At 43.1% G+C, this 6,365-nt stretch overlaps 1 pseudogene; it reads left to right on the plus strand.

The window, feature by feature from the left end:
- Positions 1–3,037: 3,037 nt before the first annotated feature.
- On the plus strand, positions 3,038–3,999 carry LOC133774300 (corepressor interacting with RBPJ 1-like; annotated as a pseudogene).
- Positions 4,000–6,365: the final 2,366 nt, after the last annotated feature.

A 6,365-nucleotide genomic window follows, 5' to 3' on the forward strand; every position in this document is an offset into this window, starting at 1 on the left:
ACCATAAAAGAGAGCTGGATCAGAAGTGGTGTGGCTGGGAGTTGAACTGGCACCCAAATGGGATGCCGGCACTGCAGGCAGCAGCTTTACCTGCTACACCACAGTGCCAGCCCCATGACCCAGATGGAGTTCTAAGATCTTGGCCTTCCTAGCTTTGGCTAGCCTAAAACTGGCTATTGTGGGCATTCGAGAAGTGAACCAGCAGTTGGAAGATCAGTCTGTCTCTCTCTCTCTCTCTCCTTCTCTTGCTAGCATTCTGCCTTTCAAGTAGATGAAAAATAAATCTTTGGAATTGCCTTCAGAATTCATTTCTGTGTCTCCCTTCATTTTTACCCATTTTTATCCAGGTTGGTTATGATTTTTATTTACCTATTTTTGATTCTTTTTATCTTTGGAAAGTGCCAATGGCAAAGTTTCTCTTAAGGACTGAAGGATAACCATAATATAACTGTCATATTAGTTCATGTAATCAGTTTCTTATTACTACTATGGAATATGTGAGACAAGTTAACCTTATAAAGGAAAAAGGTTTAGGTAGCTCAGAGTTGTGCAGGTTCATGTCCAAGATCAAGCCATCCCATTGGCTTGCTGCCCAGTGGGGGAGGCAGAAGTCATGGTGGAGCCCTTGTGGAAGATCATGTGATGAACCAGGAAGCAGAGAGGGGGTGACTGGGCCCCACTTGGGACCCTTTATTGAGCACTGCCTTCTGAGGCACACCTGCAGTGGCTAAGGAATTCCCACTAATCTCCTGAACACTGTACCTGGGCCATATCCCCATCTTCTCAGTGCCATTAATTTATGACCTTGGGGTCGACATGTTTGCTTGGTTTTGGGAATCAGATCATGTTCAAACCACAGCAGTCCATATTCCCACGAATCTAAAAGGAAAATTCAGAAGTGCTTTTGGAATTAATGCTATTGTCCCTTGGTATCTGAAGAAGATTTGGTACCTGACATAGACAACAAAATCTGCAGAATCCCAAGTCCCTTATGAAAATGGCACAGTATTCACATACATCCTTTGCATATCTTCCCAAATACTTTAAATCCTCTCTAGATTACAAATAATGTCTTCTACAGTATAAATGCTATATATATATATTTATATAAATAGTTTAGGAAATAACATATAAATAGTTTAGGAAATAGTATTGTTTAGGGAGTAACAACAAGGAAAAAAAGTCTTCATGTTCAGTACAGCTCCAATTATTTATTTGAAAGTCACACAGACCGATTGAGAAGGACAGAGACAATCAGAGAGAGAGCAAGAGAGAGCATTTCCATCCACTGGTTCACTCTCCAAATGCTTGCAGCTTCCAGTACTGGGGCAGGCTGACGCCCGGAGGACAAAAGTTCATCTGTGTCTCACATGTGAATGGCAAAGACCCAAACACTTGAGCTGTAACCTGCTACCTCCTCGGCTGTACATTAGCAAGAAGTTGGAATAGAAAGTGGAGCTGGGACTCAAACCCAAGCACTCTTATATGGCATGCAGATATCCATCCCAAGTAGCATCTTATCCACTGCACCAAATGCCTTCCCCTGAATGCAGATTTTAAATTCTGAGTATTTTTGACCCACAGTTGGTTGAATGTGCAGACACTGAACCCAAGGTTATGGAGGGCTGACTGTATAAGGCATCTGAAGGTGCTGACTTTGGAGTTCACCTTTATGAACAGGTGTGCATAACTTGTACCCTGAAATGCAAGGGCCCTGATTCTTGAATGTGAATTTGAAAAATGCATTTTCAGTATTTACTTAAGCTTCAAATACTCAGATTTGCTTCTCAGAACAGTTGCTTAAAATCAAGAGTAAATTAAGTTAGTAAGGCAGCACCAAGTCAAGTTTAACAAGGTTTTGTTACATGATCTGCTTGCACATAATTTTGGTCATCACTTTTTTGATGAAACTTGGGCCAGTGAAGTCTACAAAGGGATAACACCAGTCTGGGTGTGGAAGGGATACCTTTGTCAAATATATTTGTTCAAAATTCCCTAAGATGCTCATTTTCTGTAGTAGAATCAACAATGAGATTGGTTATTTATTTCTTTTTTTTTTTTTGGTTATTTATTTCAAAAATACTCTTGGGCATCTCAGCAATAATGAACTAATGTCATTGGTAGATCAATAATTTTTCATTCTACTTAGGAGAAGCCCAGTGCATCAGAAAACACACGAACAAAAGCATTAAAAGGTGTGTGTCAGCTGTTCCTGGCAACCTCTGGAAGAGGGGACGGAGCAGAGCCACAAGAATTGTTTGCTGTATGTTGGGAAATGAGTGGTGTTGGAAAATATTCTGAAACAAAGACAAACACTTGCCTGCAAGTTATCCAGGTGCACAGATAAAGAATAGCCATCTCTTTAGCACTAACTCTTCTGATGGCAACTTACTGTAAAGGCTCCAATAGTGTTTCTCAGAATCCTTTAATTCCTTATGCAGACTGACCTCTGATTTGTGTGAGCAGTTCTGCCTGCATAAGCACTTTAAGACTGAATCCTACCCCCTGAATTAGCATACAACATTCAGTGTAGAATAATTCACAGTAGAGGCTTTCTTTGTCAGTTTTTGAAATGGCATTGCTATGGTCTTGTATTTCACATCAGTTTAGAAATCTTTCCCCATGTCTAATTCCATTCCCTAGGTCTTTGGCCTGGCATTTATCACCATTCCTGTCAGGTTAGTTACTTCTGCTGTACTTGCTGGAGTCCTCTGTGTTTGGGGTAGGGGAAAAATATTATACAGATCTGCCCCACTAAATGTGGCTCAAATCAAGTTTATGAGAAACTAATCCTCTCCCCTCTTATTATATTTAAGCATGCAAGACAGGTTGATTTTCCCTAGGAGTCCTTCTTCTGAAATTTGGCCACATGTGATTCATTTACCTGTATGTCTTTCAGGTATACAGCGTTAGATACATCCATCTCTTTAACATTGCTCTACTGAATGCAAACTACTTGGCAAAGGTAAGCAGAGAAGGCCTTGCCCCAACAAGAAAGAGGGCAGATTCAGTGGACAGTAAAGACCCTGCAAGGTAAATGGCTTCTCCCAGCTTCAACACCAAGACAGTCAAATCCTTCAAAAAGGATTTGCATCTTGCTTCCAAAACCAATGTCAAGAAGTATAAATGCTAGAACAGAAAATATCACACAATAAAAAAGCAATGAGAAGAACCCACGAACAGTGTGTGGAAGAAAAAGAATCAATTGATAATAGGTTGCTTATGGGGCTTATGTGAAGAATGACCTTAATTTCATGTGTAAGATCCCAGCAGGAGCTGAAATAGAAAACAAAGGGAAAGAAGAATCAGGAGAGACTGAATCCAAATTTGAATGGCAGAACAGAGAGCCCCACAGGAAAAATATGCCAAAGATGAGATGAATATCAGACAGAGATCAGCCTCTTCGTATTCATGTCACAATGGGGTCATGTCAGTGTGGATCGAGAGTGTTCTTTGTTGCATCTTTCTGGATTCAGTGCAAGTTCAGTTTCCACTGATGGCTCAGAGTCATTGACGTACCAGCCCTCAGAACTGATAGTGGAGATGAGAATCTGTAGGTTTGTGCTGAAATGAAATGTTTTGGGGAGAAACCTGACAACAAAGCAACCATCACAAGCAGTGGGTTGAGAGTGTTGGGGAAGAAAAGCAAGATAATGAATTTTTAAAGTTACTAACAGCCAAACAAAAACAGAAACTTCCTAGAAAATCAGACCAACTTGAGAAGAAAAAAAAATGAAGAACAACAAAGACAGAAAAAAGCAAAAGCTTCGTTAGAGCAGAAGTAAACACGTAAAGCATAAAAACTCCTCATCCTCCTCGCTTTTTTCTCTTCCTCTTCTGTTTTCAGAGACATCAGAAAGCAGCAGTGAGGGTGAGAGTGGCAACAAAGGAAAAGTACAGAAAAGAAGAAAGAGAAACAAGTGGTTAGGGAATAACATCAGCATGTCTGAAAAGGGGAAATCTAAGAAAACATCATTTTTAGGTGATAGGTGTTTATAAAGCCAGAGATGAAGGTCTCTGGTTCACGCCTCACATGCCCAGAATTCCATCCAGGTTTCCCACATAGGTTGCAAGCACTCAAGTACTTATGCCCTCTTTCACTGCTTTCCCAGAAACATTAGCAGGAAGCTGGATTGGAAGCAGAGCAGCTAGAACTTGAACCAGTGCTCTGATAGGGGGTGCTGGCACTACAGGCAGTAGCTTAACCCACTGTACCGTAATGTCTACCCCATAAAGGGAAAATATCATGAAGAACTTTTTGCGGTCACAATAATAGGGAAAAGGAATTGAAAGCCTAGGTTTTTAAAACAAGTTCAGGAGAGAACAGAAAATGGAGCCATTCTGATTTGGAAAAAATTCCAGAAGCTTTAACTATACCCCAGAGAAGAGAGGTCTGAAAGGAAGGAGGGGAGCAGCAGAGGTCATAGCAGAGAAGAGGAGAAGAAGCCAAGCAGAAGTCCTGGTTGTTAAAAGCGAAGGATGATGGGCTGGTGCTGCGGCTCACTAGGCTAATCCTCCGCCTGCGGTGCCGGCACCCCGGGTTCTAGTCCCCGTCAGGACGCCGATTCTGTCCCAGTTGCTCCTCTTCCAGTCCAGCTCTCTGCTGTGGCCCGAGAGTGCAGTGGAGGATGGCCCAATTGCTTTGACCCTGCACCTGTATGGGAGACTAGGAGAAGCACCTGACTCCTGGCTTTGGATTGGCTCAGCGCACCGGCCATAGCGGCCATTTGGGGTGTGAACCAAAGGAAGGAAGAGCTTTCTCTCTGTCTCTCTCTCTAACTCTGTCAAAAAAAAAAAAAAGGGGGGGGGGGCAAAGGAAGATAAGAAAATGGGAAGAGCAGAATAGAAGAAATGACATCAGAAGCCATGACACAAATTCATACAGAGGAGAAAAAACACAGCTCTCAGAAAATAAGCATACCAAGGTGACTAAAAGGGAATAAAGTAGAAGTGGAGAGAATAAAGGGAGACTGGGTGAGGGCACTTTGCAAAGTTTATGCGAAAACAACAGTTAAAGTTGGTGCAAATAGAGTTTTTTCAAAATACACATTTTTGCAACCCACGTTGTGGCACAACAGGTTGAGGCCCTGCCCTGCAGTGCCAGCATCCTCTGTGGGTGCTGATTCAAGTCCTTGCTGCTCCACTTCCAATCCAGGTCCCTGCTGATGTGCCTAGGAAAGCAGTGGTAGATGACTCAAGTGCTTGGACCCTTGCACCCATGTGGGAGACCCAGATGAAGCTCCTGGCTTCAGCTTGGCCCAGCGCTGGCTGTTGTGGTCATTTGTGGAGTGAATCAGCAGATGTTAAGACCTCTTTCTCTCTCTCTGTATCTCTCCCTCTCTGTAAGTCTGCCTTTCAAATGAATGAATCTTTTTTTTAAAAAGTACACATTTTCCATGATTATTTTGAATACTTCATACAAGCATGGATTTCAAAATTTTTGCACCAACATAGCTCTCTTAAAATTTATTTGAAAGGCAAAGTTACAGAGAGAGTCACAGAGAGAACAGAAAGCTTCCATCTACTAGTTTACTCCCCAAATGGCCACAACGGCTGCAACTTGGCCAGGCTGAAGCCAGGAGCCAGGACCTTCTTCTGGGTCTCCCACATAGGTGCAGTGACCCAGGGACTTGGGCCATCTTCTGCTGCTTTGTCAGGCACATTAGCAGGAAGCTGGATAGGAAGTGAAGCAGCCAGGACTCGAACCAGTGCCTATTTGGGATGCTGGCATCACATGACACTGGCCTCCAAAATAACCTTTAATCTGATTTGTGAAGCACCCTCATATGCAACAATTACCTGGAAAAACAATATCTTCACTTTCCTATTGAATGCCTATACCAAAGACCTTTATAGTAGTAATAACAGCAATTAAAGCTCAGTTTATAAACAAAAGCAAGTGCAAGTGTTCCACGAGCAGCAGCAGGAGGAATCTGCAGCTCTAGTCACTCGGCCTGTGTCTCTCTGGAAGCGATATGGCAGAGTCCTCTTCTCCCGGGTTCTTCAGGACAGCCCAGCTCCCTGCTATGGCTCCTCCTGTTGCAGCTTTCTCCCCTCTTCCAGGGTGCAGCTTCTCCTCTCCGCTGGGTTTCTCCATTGCTGCTGCCTCCTGGGTTAGTTTCTCTTCTCTGCAGGATTCTGTGTCTCATGGCCACCAGTGAAGCACGTGGATGAGGAAGTGGTGAACAACTGGTAGAGCCTACCTCAGACAGCCCCAGGGGGCTGCCTGCCCTGAAGGGCTTCCTGGCTTAGATTTTAATGTTTTTCTAAAGCAGGAAGTTCTTCCTGATTGGTTGAGGTATATGCTAATTAGATGTTCTACATGAACCAATCGAGGGACTGACATTGGAGTAGCCTGTTTTCCA

The sequence above is a fragment of the Lepus europaeus genome, chromosome 15 (assembly GCF_033115175.1).
Source record: "Lepus europaeus isolate LE1 chromosome 15, mLepTim1.pri, whole genome shotgun sequence".
Taxonomy (NCBI): Eukaryota; Metazoa; Chordata; class Mammalia; order Lagomorpha; family Leporidae; genus Lepus; species Lepus europaeus.